Raw genomic sequence first — 17,578 nt, forward strand, 5'->3', positions numbered from 1 at the left:
CTCAGCAGACTGGTCACGTGGTAAGAGGAGGACGTCAATAATGTTGTTGTTGGTGGTGGCGGCGGAGAGGAGAGGAGAAGGGAAGGTGGAACGTTAGCGAGGCGGACTGTAAATATGGAGGTGGTGGAGCCTTAGGAGGGTGAGTGGCGGCCAGGTTGTGGAAATTTCACCTTCCGACCGCGCTTGCTTTGGCGTGGAGACGTTGCGAGCCGCGATGGGAGCCCGAGCCTGGAGGAAGACACCGCCGCACTAGTACACGTTCCAGGAGGACCCGCCGACATCCACGGTAACCGTGGAGAGTGAGAGAAAGCCAGTGCGTGCGTGCGTGCGTGCGCGTGCGTGTGTTCATGTGTGACTGCCCCGCTTGCTTCCTTTTATTGCTTCATTGTTTAATGAATTGTTGCGTTTGTTGAGCCGTTATCCACACGTAGCTAACTTGGAAACACATTGCTATGGCTAGCTAAAGGACACCGAAACCTGACTGATAAAACACACGTATCTTAAAAAAAAAAAAAAAGCAACACGGCTCCTTTCTGGCACGCAGCAACTACACACGTTTGCCTCGGAGTTGTTTATTTAGAGTTTGCGTTCAACTGACAGCTAGCAGCTAACGAAGCAGGGCACAACTTGAAGTTGTCAGTAACCAACAGTCGGTCTTCTCCAGTACACGCCTTAAGCTAACAGCTACCATTTAACAACATCCTGCTTAATAACCTCACTAACCGACTTTGGACGCTTAAAACACATGTATTACCGCCTTATTATCTTTAGTATTTACCTAAGCCATTTGACAACAGTGCACTTTGATGTTCTGACTTATCTTAATGCATAATCACTGAGGTGAGGTTACTTGCCTCAACTAGGTTCATTATTCACAGTCACACTATTGTTTGTGTAGACATGAAGAAGAAAAAAAATACTGCTCAACTTAGTTATCTTTTTTATAATATGACATCTATCTTTGCTACTTCAAACCTTCGATTGATTCTTTAGAAAATACACTATAACAACTCTGTTATATTGTATTAATATCCAATTTGTTCAGGAAAAATAGCTTTCTTTTTTTGTATTTTATTTCCTAATTTTGGGCTTTTGGTTTCCATGTCTTCTTCACTGTTTCGAGGTTTGGGGTTTTAATCTTTGCTCCGGTCTTCCTGTGTTGACTTTGAATATGTTCCCAGTTGCTTATGGTTTCACTTGGCTGGCTTTCTCCTACATTATAGAAATAGGCAGATTTGGTTAATTGATTAAATTTGATTAATTGATTGGTGCGATCAGATTTGGAAAAAACAAAACAAACGGGAAAACAATGGCAATTAAAAAAAATAGGGTGAAGCCGCATTTTATTCAGCCTACGGTCTTTTTTTTTTTAAAGACACACATTTCAACAAAGAAACTCATCAAAACGCTCACACAAATATCACCTCAGACACAGAAATGAAAGCAAAGTTGTTGCACAAGCCCCCCCCCCCAGTCAAGCCAACAAAAATGTACAATATTTACACACTTTGTTGTTTTTAATTGAAGAAGCTGAAGTAGAAGCTGAATTATGAGTCGTTGTAAATGGTTGTTTGTAGAGATGTTCTATACCATTTTTTTTCCAGACCGATACCAGTACAAGTTCTCAAACCTTGAGTAGTCACCAATACCGATACTAAGTTCCGATACCAGATCATAACATTTTTACTAAACCATTGACTGATCATTAAAAAAAAAAAGAATAGAATATATTAAGAATATAGGTTAGAATTTAAGAATATATTCCAATATAGCATTTTCCTTAAAATTGCATGAAAACTATGGCAATTTTTGATTATCTTTCTCCATTTGTTCATAAAATATTGATTTTGTATAGAACACACGATAGGAATAATTTAAATAAATAAATATATGAATAAAAGTAACATTTAGAATTACCTTTAACCTCTACCGTTTAACCAGCAACACAAGTTCATCTCCTTGTTGTGAGAAAATGTTTATTTCACCCATGGTGTTTCAGTCTGAACAGCGGGTGGCACCCACGTAATGACATACATGACTTCAACAGAAGAAGAGTCAGGAGGGACGAAGAAGTCTTGACGTCATGCACTGTGTGTTGTAAGTAAAGTCAGTAAAGAAAGAAATAGCAAGACTGATTGCTGAGAATGCTACACATGGGCTGAACCCGAATGTCCTGTACATGCCCAGAAAACGCCCCCGCCCATGACAAAACTCTTAGTGGTGATAAAAGGCTTTTATTTAATAATAATAATAATACATTTAATTTCTAAATCACGTTTCAAAAGAGCTCAGAGACGTTTTACAGTTTAAAAGTATGCGCTGATCACTTGCACAACGAAACAAGATGCTAATGCTAATGTGAACGCTCGTGACCCACTTTCTATCACTTCAGTGGTCAGCAACTGGGCATTTACAAGGATTGACATTGATAAAGTTTATTGAGAAAAACAAGCTTATTACATCCTGATTGTAAAACAGCTGCAAGAGAGCAGCTGATATTGGTATCGATCGCTGCCACAATACCTGATACCTTCAAATATGAATGAGGACAAGTGGCATAGTACAATAAATGTATGGATGTTTATTCAGTTTTTAAATTGTTGACCTTATAAACCCTATATTAACTGTAGTTGCAAAGGTTTTGGAAACATGTTAACGGTAGGGGTGTAACAAAATTTTTGAATTGGAAAATTGTTTTTGATTTAATGGAATCATTACACTCTAAAATTGAGATACATATGCAAGAGAGATATATCTTTGAAGGAAATGACACCTTTACCGTACTGACAAGTTCATTCATATATATGTGAAATAACAAGAAACTGATTGCATCATACCCTCTCAAACTGAACCGTACCATAATGAACCAAATCGCAGTCCCACTGAATTGAACCGAATCGAATCATTCCACATGAAAATCAAACCATCCTTGAATGGTATCGCACCCCATGTATCGAGATATCTACTGTATATATTTGGATCATACATTATGCTCGGCCTTACGAGTCTTATATACGGCTTTGCTCTGAAGTTAAGTTGACTCCTCATGTTGTTCTTCTCATAACATTGTAACTATATTATAGCGCTTTTAATATTTGCTTATAGTGGCTTTCTTATAGCGGCTGTAAGACGTTCTCAACATTGGCTCAAAATTGGTTGGCTCTGCTTCGAAACCTGTGAAAACCACTCCGCAATGAACACATGAGACGGAATGAAATTAATAGCAGGTGAGGCCGTTGAATGCTGAGTGGGTACCACTCAATAAAAAACGGGCCTACGTTCCATTTGCGTTTCTGTAGTTATCGCATTTGATTCTTTACCGTCACTTGCGTCCTACTGTGGGGTATTACAAAGGAGCCCGAAGAAAGAAGATAAACCCGGGTGAGGAATCAAATCTTTTGATGCTCAAGTCTCCTGCAATATGCACAGGAGGGAAAATGACATTTGTGAAAATGAGGTCATGCCACTTTAAATGCAGGTTAACTTGAATTTTAAGCCTTCTCTTACATTACATGCATAATTTCTAACTCCTGTTGAAATGTTAGATGAGAGAATTATGAGGAGGAAGTTAGTGTTACATTAATAAATAGCTAACTTTTTTTGATGCAGTCAGTGAAGGAAGTATACTGCAATCACTTTCCATCAGTATTTCACAACCAGTGAGGATGATAAACCTCAATCTATTTATTTTTCTTTTATTTGATTTGGCTATGAAGACTAGGTACTCCTAAATGGTTCACAGGATAATCATGTGACTCAGATGCTACTCCAAGCACAGTTTGTGAAATGCCTGCTGTGCTTGACTCCTCCATTTTTTCAATTAGTTCGTTTTTGTTTACTAATTAGGCACTTTAACCAACTAAGCCACAGTAACCCTATATATCACGATGTAATGCTAAGCTCAACAGTAACACTTTCCCTGAGTTCCACGTTATTCAGTAAGGTGTTTGTAGGGTCCTATGTTATAACGAGGCCTGGATAAGTGATGTTCATTATATAATTTCTAACGTTAACTTTGTGAACATTTGATGGTGTAACTATACCAATCATCATAACCTTTTTGCTAACTTTTTTTTTTTTGCCTTAAAAGTAATTTAATTTAAGAATGTAAAAAAGAAAAGAAAAAAAAGACAGAGCTTCAAAGTCTTTTTTAGAGTAGCTGCGGTCCAGGCCTGGACCATGCCAAGGTCTCAAGCGGTGTTTGTAGAAATGAAACAATCATTCCTCGATGGCATCTGTTGTGGAATTTTCAGTAGTTATAATAAATAGTTTTTTGGGTTTCTTTATATTTGAAGCTTCAAATATACACAAGTCTTACAGAGCAGTCTATACAAGATAGCACCTAACTACTGAAAATTCCACAACACATCATTTTATGGAGAAAGAAACCAAGATGAGGTTACGGGCTCTATTCAGCTAGACACGCGCACTCGGCGTAAAAATGGTCGCATCTCAATTTTTGTGGTGGGGCAGGCAGCGGTTAGTTCTAGCGTGTTTGTGAATTTGATAGATGCTAGTGATAGACCAATATGTTTTTTTCGAGGCCTATACCGATTATTAGTAATCGATAACCGATATTCCAAGCAGATATTAATTTGCAATAAAAGAGAAAATATTAGGGTCAAAAAAAATAATAATTTTCTTTTAATTTCAAACATATAAAGTATTGACAGCTTTGTTAAAAAATGCTAACAGAAATTGCAGGGTGCTTCCAGAATCATCAGCATGTGTTAGCTAAATTAAAAACTAAGCAAGTAAATAGTTCCTTTTTTTTTTTAAGTTTTCTACTTTAAATAAAGTTTTCCAAAATTTCAACATACTTTCTTAATTTAATTTTTTATTTTTAAAAATGAAAAGTGTAGGGAGTTTCCAGTGTCAGCATAATTTTTTGAAAAGTTTCCTGTATCTCACTGAGCGACAAATGCATCTAAATGCAGCTATATTGGTGTTTTCGCCAGGGCTCGTAAAAGGTTTCAAAAGATCTTCGCAGACAGTAAAAAATTGCCTGAATATGTTCGAAATGGTTTTGTGAAAAGTAAAAACAGTGAACATCTTACAAATCCTGATGAAAACCTTAAATTTTGCTACTCACGCAAGCAGTCACCGCTCAGTGAGATACCAGCTTTATTGGCCTTCAGATTTGTAAAAAAAAATTAGGCCAATGCTGATATTTGTCAAGATGCCAAATATCTGCCCTAATATACGCTGTGCCTCCCTGGACGTTCCAGCGTTTCTCACACGTCATTGGTGCAAGATAGTTTCAAATTCCCCACATCACATCATCCGCAAAGTGAGATCTTGAAGTTTATCTGTTGATGTCATGCACGGACCGCTGCAAGTCTGTTTTTTTTCCTGCAATGTCAGACCCAGTGTCCTCAGGTTGACTGCACTCATTCCTCTGCAAATGTGGCAGGCTTCGATTGGCTAGGGAAACGCTTTGTTCTGTCCCACAAAGGCGCACCCATTACGCCCAATTCTACTTGCGCAAAATCTACGAAAATACCAAAACAAAGACAACTCCACCCATGAGCACTGTTAAGGCCTAGATACACCAACCCGACGTTGGGAGTCGGACAGCGTTGGGCCGACGGCATGTGCCGTCTGATCAGTGTATAAATTACTGTCGTAAAGTCGGGTCGAGTTGGAATACGTCGGGCGGGCGTTTCCAGCAAATTCGACATGTTGAGTCGGGCATTTGATCACTTTGATTGGCTGTTAGCTAGCGAATCAGCGCACGGGCAAGAAGAGCAAGTGACAACGCGAATAAACAGTACTCAACCCAACTTTATGTTTTTTCAGAACAGCACACGTGACTATTAAAGTCATAAAGATTAATATGACCATATTTAAGCATGATTTCGGCAAGAAGATTTGCAACGTCGTTTAAAAAGTTCTTATTGTATATTGGAGGTCGGTAAATGACATAGGACAGCGACAGTTTGGCCGACTTCAAAAAATGTGGCTTCCAAGCTGTAAATAGTCACCGTTCCTCCACCTCGGCCTGACGTCCTCGGAGCGATAAGCACAGCCCAGGCGGTAGTAATTCAATCATAGCGGTGGACTAACGGGCGACAGTCCAGGTCTCCGTCAGGCAGAGGAAATCCAAGTTGTTGGAAAGGAAAAACTCAAAATAAACGTTTTGTTTGTCAATGACCGCGCATTTAACAGCGCGATCCTTGTGGGAGCAGCAGGGGTGCATGACCCTTCCAGTCGGCGGTCTCGAGGAAGCTCCTTCAGAAGCTGGAGGTCGGCACCGCGTCCAAAACGTGGAGGGCAGCTTTTCGGGTGACCGATCGGTAGCAGCCAGGAGTCGACAGGGTCCACGATACGCCACAACGGAGTACATCCATGCGTTCGGCAACGAGAAGGGGACGAAGCTTGTTCCAGCGCCTGTTTTCGCTTCACCAGCTGACCGCTGCGTTTTCCCCCGCGGCGCTGTCAACATCGATATAAGTTGTTTACGTTTCAATTTCGTTCCTCCCGACCGCCAGGTGGCGGTGCTGAAGCAGCATGGGGGATCCCGCCCACGTAAAGAGGTTGCCTGTTGCCTTTAGGAATAATGAATACCGGCGCCGATGGTACTTACTTCTCACGTATGCGCTGAAGGCACGTAATAGTCGGTGCGGTGTGTATTTACGTCATTTTTCTATGCGACGTGCCGACCGTCTGGGCCAACATCACAGGGGGTAGGCGTCGGTCACATTTGGCGAACGTCGGATTGGTGTATCTAGGCCTTTCGACTGGATTTTGAGCTAGACTTGCACCGGGATCGAAAACAGTCATTGACGCGTGTCACAAACGTTGGCTGAATTAACACTATCACCACAAAAGACCACTTTACTTTTGTTCTTTTGTTACTTTATGTTTCAAGCAGGATAATCAAAACTGTTACGCTTCACAACTTTGCAGCAGATGTACAGTACAGACGATCTTGGGTGGGCCAATCCAAGCCCATCTCCACCCGCATATCACATCCTTCACCATTTATACATATTTGGAGTGACTTGTAAATCTGTATACCTGCGCAGTGTTGATGTGCTGCTTTTGTATTACATTGAATGCAAAAACAGTGTAGAACTATCTTACAATAGTATTATTTTCATGAATACTTAGATCAGGCATGTGATTTTTCCGCTAATTCGCGGAATTCCGCTTTTTTTTATCTCCCCCCCAAAAAAAAAAAAAAATCTGATTTCGTCTCTTTACAGCATTCCGTTTTAGTGTTTCCGCAACTGAAATGAAACCGATCTTGCGATTGCCGGAAGTCTCCGTGTTGACCAATAAGAGCGCTTGTTATAAAGGCATAGAGTATGCCATTGTTTGTTGACCAATAAACGCGCTTGTTATAAAGGTATAAGAGTATGCCGTTGTTCATTTCGCACACGTTTTTGCCGAGTGTTTAAAGAAAGATGTCCGTGATCGAACGCAAAGATGCTCCGCGAGTTAAGGAAATTGACAAACTCGTAAAAAACAAGTTTCGCTGGGACTGGTTAGAGAAGGATATATCGACAAATGTTGGAAAGAAGACTGTGACGAATTTGTTCAGTGACTTCATTCGGAAGATCGATCGTGCCGGGAAAGCGCTTTGCATTTGGTGCCGTGATACCATTGACTATGGCGGGAGAGGTTTCAAAGCTCTTGAAAGTCCTACTGAAGAAGCTGTCATCGTTGGTCACCAATGTCCTTGATGAGTCAGAGCTGGGGAACTATGATCTCGAGGTGAGAGAATACCAGTTGGACAGTGAGTTGCCAACACCTTTGGACTCAGAGGGGAAGGCAATTGCACTGGATCGTTGGTGGGCTCAAGTCTTTGCTGTTGGAAGATACCCAACCTTGGCCAAGATGGTGAAGGCTCTCATGAGTTGCTTCCATGGGCCTCAAGTAGAGGGGGCTTTCAGTGTCATGGGTGATGTCCTGAACCCCAGAGCATGCAGAATGGACATAGCCACATACAGTTCTATTCAGACTGTGAAATATGCCCTAAGAGCAAGAAAGACCACCTCTGTCAGCCATTTTGGCAGGAAAGACATTCTGATGGATCCTGTGCAGTCCAAACTGTGCCTAAATCTGAGGACATCCTCCAAAAGGTACAGGGAGGAGAAGGATGCAGAAGCAGCTATGTTGTCTGCAAAACGAACAGAACTTGCTGTGAAACAGGACACTCAAATGAGCAAGGCTGCCTCAAGAAGAACCATCAAAGCTGCACAGAAGCAGGCTAGAAAGACCCATTCCAAAGCAATGATGTCTAGGAGGAAGTAGTGTTTGTGTCATGTGAATGGATTGTGCTCAAGAATGAACACTTGTATATTCCTGTAAATATGTTGAATGTTTTAATGAGCAAAAAATAGAAAAACATTATTTATGACATAAATAATTTTTGAATGTGACTGATTTTGAGTTGACTAAAACTGCAATTTTATATGGGATAGTTCAATATACATTGGAAATTTATGCTGTTGTTTTGTCTATTTCTTTGTCATCTGAGTGCATTGAAAGTACTTAAAATCACGGAAAACCCATGAGCTAATGGGGGGCTTCGCCCCCCTGGCCCCCCCACCAGGGCGCTGCCCTGGACCTAGCTGGGTGCCTGCGGCCCCCAGACCCCCGGCTAAATTTTCAGATAATTTCACTTTGGTCAAATCACATGCCTGTTAGATATACAGTTGAATTTTGGCCACTATGGTGGTACTTAGAGCATCAACTCATCAGCAGCAACTCAGTATTATTTTTAGGAGGTACTTGGTGTACACGGTTTGAGAACTGCTTCAAAAGACATAGTGGTTTGAAGTTGTCCTCTTTTTCTCTGCTTCAGTCAATCTTCTCCACTTGCACATTGTCTTCTTGTTTTGAGGAGAACATTTGGGTGTAGGTGTCATGTCAAGGGGGCTGAGCATGCAGGGCTCAGTAGGGCCGCCGAGGCTCACAAACACACTTTGGGACCCTTCACCCATTTGAGAGTTGAACAACAATAGAAAAAAAATATTACAGAATGTATTGTTTAGAGTTGTATCTGGCCCTTTGAGGGCAAACATTCGGCTGGTGTGGCCTTGAAAATCATGTGGGGTGAATTTTAGTTTGACACCCCTGCACTACACACACTTGGCCATTTGAACCATGCTCGACTTCCTTTGACAAGAAATATTTTTTATGAAATTATGCACTACCAAATCCTCACACAAATGTGGGTGTGATTGCAAATAAGATTTGCCATGCGCAAAAAAAGTAATTTTTAATAAATGAATTTTTAATATTACAATGCTGGAAATTTAGTTGACACCAATGAATGTTTAGTAAAGCAAAATTAAGATAATTAATTATATAATAATTATTATAATAATAATAATAGGATTCCAGTATTCAGCCACAGTAGTGTCTAATTATCATTGAAATTCTAAAAATAGTTAATGTTCACTCTCAAATGGATAATACTGTACTCCTGAAATTAATGGACCTTGCCGTTCCAATACTTTTGGAGGGGCTGAAACAGCGAGCATGGTTGTGAGCATCCTTCTTCTTAATAAACTGGGCTCGTTCTCAGAACACTTTGCCGTTTAATTCGTCCGTGTCGCCTCCTCCCACAGGGGGCTTCAATCCCTCTGCTGATCGTCTGCTTGGATGGACTTTGGATGAGGGATTTGCAGCTGTATAATGTACTGTTTTTCCCCCTAACGCCCAGAAGTCAGATCTCAGAGGTCAAGGGTGCATTAGGCGCATTAGTTGCATAATGTCTCCACGGGATGTGCAATGCAACCCACTTTCACTTACAGTGTCCACATTTGATATGAGGGTCATTCTCCTACTGGAGTTGAGATAATGGTTGGCCAAAATGTTCTGGCACATGACTATCCATTGTCGTTTTGAAGTAAATGCATCACTTTCGTCATTTGTCATTCAATTTGAAGTTGAGAGGTCGTGCGCTGTAATTTTTTTTTATCAGTACCACAGTCAGTTGTGTGACCTTGGTCAACCTTTGATTTCAGTCACATTTCTCCAATTATATTTGGAAGAACTTTTAGTCCCATCAATATTTTAAGTGTGTCTAAATATATAAGCAGACATTCTTGCTGCTAATAATTAAATGCTAAAATGAGTATAACACTCTTCAAACACCCTCAACGCCAATGACGACTGAGTGGGGTAAAAAAATTCCCTGTACCTGGAAAAGAAAAACCGCACACTCAGATTTCATCTTTTGATGCTGGCGGAAATGAGCTCTCATGGGGTGCGCTGACATCACATGTGATCTGCTGACGTCACATATTATTACATAGCTAGTTTGATGTTTGACATCTAGGCAGTCAAGAGTGTAATGTATTTGAAGTATGCGATTGTTGCACTTTATTTAAAAAGTGACAAGAAAGACATCAGATGATCATTAACGAGCTCCAGTTTTCACCCCACAACTCGCCCTTTCTCCGTCCTGATAGCTCACACTTGTTTGTTTAGGCACGAAACGGTCAGGTGAACCGTTACCACGGCAGCCAGCTCTTTGGTTGCCAGGCAGCACTTCCTGCTCCTCTCCTGCATGGGAGGGGCCAGGTATTTTCGGAAATGCTGGTGTGAAGAGGAGGAGGAGGAGGAGTGAAAGAGAGAGCTTTCTATTTTTGATGATTCTTTGGCAACATTGGGAACATGTTATCATGAAGTACAGAGATACCGCACCATTTTCTTACGTTTCTGTCTGCCTTTCCATTTTTGACCCTAGACCTCTAGTGTAGTTGGCCAGCAGGTTAGTCTGGTTACCTCCATATGCTGAAGTACTGCTCTCTGTGACAAACACACACTCACACTCTATTGCACTCTCTCTCTCTCTCTGAACATTTCATCCAATTATCTTGGCACTGACTACAACTACAAAGCTGTAAAAGAGCCACATATTCATCATAAGCAAATTGAGGACACTCCAGTAAATGTGTTTGGTTTTGTCACCTCCACAAACTGGATGGGTTGTAGGGCTGCACATTGCTAATATGCTAGCGTCATGATTCGATTCAATTTTGATTCTGTGTGTGGTGATTCAATTCAATATCCATTTCAATGCTCCGATATGGATTCAATAAGAAGTAGAATACACAAACAAGTGTAAACTTTGACAATTTAGAATTATGTAACTAACCAAATCATATGTGGCATGCAGTGACATGCAAAGAACAGAGAATGCCTGGAACTAGCGCATGAGGATGCCCCCTCATTTTTTTCTTTATTTGGTCAAGGATGGGCGTTGGATGGGGACAGTAAAGTTTTCCATTCTATGTAGACTTGCAGCGATTATTTGATGAATCGCCAAATAATCAAGATAATTGATTAATCGTTACCTTTTTAATTTGCAATTACAGGGTTTCCACGGGTCATTAACAAGCATTAAGTCATTAAATGGATTTCAAAATATTAAGGCCTTAAATGGCATTATACACTATTAATTTATTGTGATTATACATTATAAGCGTTTAATAATGGCTCTTTGGTCTATCTACGGCCGGTACACAAATTTTGTGTTACACCCTGTGAACAAACTCATGTGGAGAAAATGGGAAAATGCATATTTTAGTGGATGGAACTGTTTGAAGCCCGTCGACGGTAAACCCAGAGATGCTTTCAGCAGTATGTGCAAAAAAGACCTTCAAACTTTGCACAGTGTGTGTCAGTGCGGTGAAATATCCAAGCTAGCTTGCTACAGCTCACAAAGGCTTCTGTCCTTTGAGAGTTTAGACCGGAGGCATATTTTATTCAGCAACTCCAGAAGCTCGCTCGAATGATTTTGTTTATTTCTGGCTCGTTTCCGAGAAAGTTTCGTCACTGATGACAAAGTGCATCCGTATAAAAATTTGACAAAATAAAGGCATACGACGTGCAAAGGAGTCACTATAACACAATATAGCAAAATGTGTAAAAAATATATATATATATAATAATAATATATATATATATAAATAGGCATTTGTGGGAACTGGTGACTAGTAGTAATTTACAACAAACAATTTGGGCTGGTGTCCACAAGTTGCTTCATGTCCCGTATACCAATTGCTCTTAATTTGAAGAGAAAAATGTTCTGTTCCTGTCATCAACGTCCAACATGAAACGCTAATGCCACTTAGAAAATTACTTCAACACAAATTTATAACCTAATGGTTCACCTTTTAACTGTATAGAGTAGTTTATATTATTTGTTGTTTGGGGTGCCAGCCAATTTTCATGGACCTCACTATGCGTAATTAGTTTTTTATGGCCACTAGATGGTGTCACTACACTTTCTCTTCGGGTTTTTAGGGAACATTAAGGCAAGGCAAGGCAGCTTTATTTATAGTGCATTTCATACACAACTTGACTAAATGTGCTTCACATAATACTGTATTTAAAAGTACAACATTTAAAAGCACTTACAGAGTTACAGACAACCCTAGCGCAAAGTAAAGAAATAAAAGTAGCTAAAATTACAATAAGAGGGTCCAGTGCAAGAACAAGAGTTTGGAAAACATGGTTTTAAAAAGTCAACTAGGATCAGCTCCAGCTTAGCGGTGACACCAAGGAGGGACAGGTGCTATAGAAAATGGATAGAATTGTACTGCATCATACTGAGAGCTGTTCCAAATGTTTTTCACGCTCATGTAAGTAATTCAGTCGGCAATGTATTAGAGACCGATCTCTTTTTTTTTCAAGTTATAACTACAGCAATAACACAGGGTTAATTAATGCCTCACTACAGCATTAATAAAAAGGCAGTGCTTTTGATTAGGGTCTTGTTGGCATTTAATTGGGTAGTTATACAATCCTTAAGCATAAGGTGAACTTAATGAGTGCACATATGATGCATTTAGGCTCATTTTCAGTCAACAATAAGATGTCCTTCTAAATCACATTACAGCTAATGAGTTTGAGCCTTACTTCTGACATGCAAGCACCCACCAAGTTTGATTGATTTACTTACGCACCAGCACAAAGGTTGTAGTTACTGACTGTCATTTGGTTGTCATGAGTACAATTCCTCGGGATGCTCATATCTGTAAATCTGGGTTTCTTCATGTCTGTTGCTTTGAGCCTCATGCAAGTGTTCTGTTGATGTAATCATTCTAGGGCCAGTAGGTGGCACCAGACTACTGTTTAGTCGGATAGAACTCCTGTCACTGTGGAAATGGTTCCAAAACAGATGTTCCTTTGCCGGGCCATTTCAGGTGGAAATAACAGTTCATCATAATTTATTAAATACATATAAAAAAGTACAATTATGATAAAAATGCATTTTTGTTCAAGTTACTTTTTTGCTTGCTTGCTTGCTTGCTTTCTTTCTTTCTTTCTTTCTTCTTTTTTTTTGTCTTTAAGGGAATTTAAACATAAAAGTCCTAATGGGCTCTTTGCACAGCTCGACTGCTTCCTGAACTTAACACCACTCCTTTGTTTCCTGTCTTTCATGATTGGACAAATTGATTAATCCAGGTGTGTCTGGCCATTGTTGTCGTGGTTATTGAGGTCAGGCACACCTGGAATAATCAGCTTGTCCACTCATGAAAGACAGGAAATGATGGAGTGATAATGAGTTCAGGAAGTAGTGGATTTGTGCAAAGAGCCCTTTGGTCATTTCTTGACGGTCACACCACATGATATTTAATGAGATGGATATCATCAAGCAAAGTTTATGTTTGGATAGATTGAAGTATAACTTACTCAGTTCCAGCCATTTTCAGACCCTGAAGTGCCACTGAAGATTTGAAGCCTTGAAATGCTTGCGCTAATGATGACTAACATATTTGGCAGAATGGCTTATCATTAAGTATGTTCAACAAAAACTGTTAAAACATCTTGTATTCATATTTTTGTTTTTTGTTTTTTTTCCACCTATTTTGAGAGCAAATTTCAGAGCAACACTACAGTTATTCCAAGTCAAGTCATTTACGCCAAATGCTTGAAGCTATCGGCCGCCGTCACAAGTGCCCGATACCTTGAAATAAAGCCGTTATACTATACCTGGTATCGGTACTCGCCCATCCTAGAAAAAAAAGTAGCTGCTTATAGTCCGGAGGTTATAGTAATTTCTTTCTTCAGATCCAAATAACATGAATCCTGTTTTTAAGTCACATATTTTTTTCTTTCCAAAGGAATTGACACTGAGGACGAGGTTTCATTCATCTGTCCATCCGTCATCTGTCCTGCAACACATGGCTAACACAGAGGACCCACTTTAACACGCACACACAGACTTGAAGAACCAGAAAGCGAAGGCCAGATTCAGCCTCCATGAACTCATCACACACCTCCGGTAAGTTTCCATTGATCCATCATATCAGCTGTGAGTAATTATAAAACACCTTTGTTTGTCTCCAGTGAGTTTAGTGCGCTGTAAAGTTCAGTGAATAAAATGTTGTGGTCTGAATAATGGCTTGGTAATTGTTGTTGTTGTTGCTGGCCCCTGCAGCTTTGTGAAAATGGACTTCACTAATGATAGTGAAAGACTTCACCTAACGATACTGTGGCTACCTGGCTGGTGTCTGTTTCATACTGATGACGCAATCTTTGGGAGCAATGTACACTGAAAAAAGTTACTTGTTGGACTAAAGTAAAAAAAAAAAATGCTGTAATTTGTTACAGCTAAAAAAAAATTTTTTAATCTCGTTATATTCATGGTTTGGTTGAAAGCATCATTTTCAATTTAATATAAATCAAATAAATTTATTTGTTCCAAACCAAATAATAAAGTTACATCCAAGTAACGTTTTACTTTGGAATAAATTAATTAAAGTCAATTTTATTACTTTACCCTGAATCGAATTTCTGATTCAGTATGAACAAAATTTGTGGGGTTCAACTTGAGGTGGCTGCCAGACAATTGTAGGGCACACACACGGGTGAACAAACTTGCACGTCAAGGGACAATTTAGTGTTCAACTAAGCAACCATGCATGCTTTTGAGATGTGGCATCAAACTGGAGTATGCCCACACAGGGACCCATAGAACATTGAAGCACCACGCGGGAAGACTGGAGGCTAGATTTGAACCCTGGACTGCTGAATTGTGAGGCGGGCACGCTTACCAGTGGGCCACCAAGGCCACTAAGTTAAAATGAAAAAACATATTTGCATTAAAATAACAAAATGCCAGTTAAAAAAGGAAAATTGTCCCTTGTTTATTGTGAGTATTTTGCAAACTTGTGCAACCTTTTGTAAAATTACATGAGTCCTTTTTTTTGTTTTTTGTTTAACTAGTGGGGGCACGCACATACAAATATTTTTTTGCAGATTAAAAAAAAGTTTTATATTTAGCTCCCCTTTGTGTGTAAAATTTGACATTTTTACCTAATACATATGAGAACTCAAGACAGGAGAAAATATCAAGAAAAAAACTTTCATACATTTTTACAGTTCTAGCTTTCTTTTTTATATATTTTTTTAGTTAGTTAAAAAAAAAAAACTTTTTATAGGGAGTTTTTTGTTTTTAAAGGCAGTTTGTTATTTGACTGCAAATATGTTTTTGTTTTATTTCAATTAGCTTAGCTGGCTTGCTGGCCCACAGCTAAGCACATATGCCTCATAATTCAGCATGCACAGAGATGCTTTAATTAGTTTATTCCAAAGTAAAAAGTTACTTGGATGTAACTTTTTTATTTGGCTTGGGAAAATAAATGTATTTGATTTAGATTAAATTGATAATGATGCATTCAACCAAATCATGAATATGAGAAAAACTTTAAAAAAAATAGCTGTAACAAATTACAGCATTTTTTAAATTAGTGTAAGAAATCCCCTTTTTCAGTGTATGCACAACACATTCAGGTTTTCACACATCCTGGAAAACCTAGAATATGATTGACCAATTTTCCAGTCATGGAAAACACATGGAAAATAGTTCATCCAGAAATTTTTCATTTGATATGACTTTCTGAATGGGAGTGGAATCTTTCATTCCCCCTGCACTGTTTTTAAATTGTGCTAAATAAATAAACAAACAAACAAAACACATTTTGTTACCAATAATAATAAATGTAATGCTTTTAAATTAGTTACCCTAGTGAAGCAAAACTAAACGTTTTGGATAAATATAGGTTAATATAATAATATAATAATTATAAACAATAAAATATAAACCAATGCACTTGTTTATTTTAGTTTTCTTTTCTTAATGTTATCCTGTTTACCTATCTTCTACATTGAAAAAATGGTTGATGCCTGAGAAGAGTGAATTATGTATACCGTATTCAGCGTATTGTATGTATTTCTTTATTATAGACAGTTTCATAGTTTTTATAGTGCAACTTTGTTACATTAAGGCCACAGTATCGCCGTCAATTTAAGTTGCCCCTTCATTTATAAATGCGTCAGGTATTCTGGTACAAGTCGCAAAGTTTAGTAAAAGTTGAATGTAGTGTCGTCATAATTGTCTTTATTATTAATTTGCACATATTCGGTACCTCAAAGAATTCAAATTAATGTTGTGATAATGTGGATGTGTCTACTCACTCTACACACGTTGTGACCGGAATAATAATCCCAAATAAAGGGCCGTGCGTTAATTCATATAAAAAAAAAATTGGTCTGTTGCTTTAACTTGTTATTAATGTGTCAATCATGTGTGTGTGTGTGTGTGTGTGTGTGTATATATATATATATATATATATATATATATATATATATATATATATATATATATATATATATATATATATATATATATATATATATATATATAACGGGTGGAACGGTTAACAAAATCCACGGATTTATTTATTTATTTATTATTATTATTATTATTTATTTATTTTAAAACAACCTCATGCAGTATGAGAAAGTCATCAAGGCACTTTTGTCCCTCCTCGACTGAGCGATGTCAGTTGTCACACTGACTGTAATTTGGTTGTCATGGGTACAGATATAGCACATGCACGCATGCATGCACACACTCACACATGCACATACACACAAAGACACAGTGTGACTCCAGTGGTTGATGCGCCTCAAATAGAAACGCAGAGATGAGTCATCCGCTGAGCTACTGCAGTACACACACACCTTCAGCAGATGTGTTTAGTATGTGAGACCATTGAGATGACAGATATGTTGCTTTGTCACTTTTTGTCACCCTCGCAATTTTGTAGGGATGTTTGGAAAGCTCAATAAATATTTTGCATTACTAAATGATAATGTTGCGCCAAGATATATATATATATATATATGTATATATATATATGTATATGTATATGTATATATATATATGTATATGTATATGTATATTTATATATATATATATATATATATATATATATATATACATGTATGTATATATATATATATTTAAATATTTTAATTTTGTCTTTGCATTCTGCCTGTGAGTCACACTGAGGCGTATGCAAGTCTGCCCATAGGCATACAAAGTTGTTTACACAGGAGGTGAGGATGATGAGGGTGTGGAGGAGGTAGAATGAAGGTGACGAATTAATGAAAATGTTTTAATGAGATTTTCTTTCCTGGAAAGGAAACAGTCGTTAAGGCAGCGGCGGAAGCCTAACCTAAAATAGAAGAGTCATAACAATTTGTCTTATGATTATTATCTTCATTCCTTTGCAATTCCTTAAACAGTGGACTACTTGGAGCT

General features: G+C 38.6%; 1 protein-coding gene across 1 annotated transcript in view; it reads left to right on the forward strand.

Annotated features, from left to right (window-relative positions):
• Positions 1 to 17,578, forward strand: part of hdac5 (histone deacetylase 5) — a 55,246-nt gene continuing 37,668 nt past the window's right edge. Inside the window, 2 exon segments of the mRNA XM_086084455.1 lie at positions 1 to 286; positions 14,091 to 14,251. The gene's annotated coding sequence lies outside the window, so the exon portion shown is untranslated.

The sequence above is a fragment of the Leptonotus elevatus genome, chromosome 1 (assembly GCF_054856555.1).
Source record: "Leptonotus elevatus isolate MCC_2025b chromosome 1, RoL_Lele_1.0, whole genome shotgun sequence".
Lineage (NCBI taxonomy): Eukaryota > Metazoa > Chordata > Actinopteri > Syngnathiformes > Syngnathidae > Leptonotus > Leptonotus elevatus.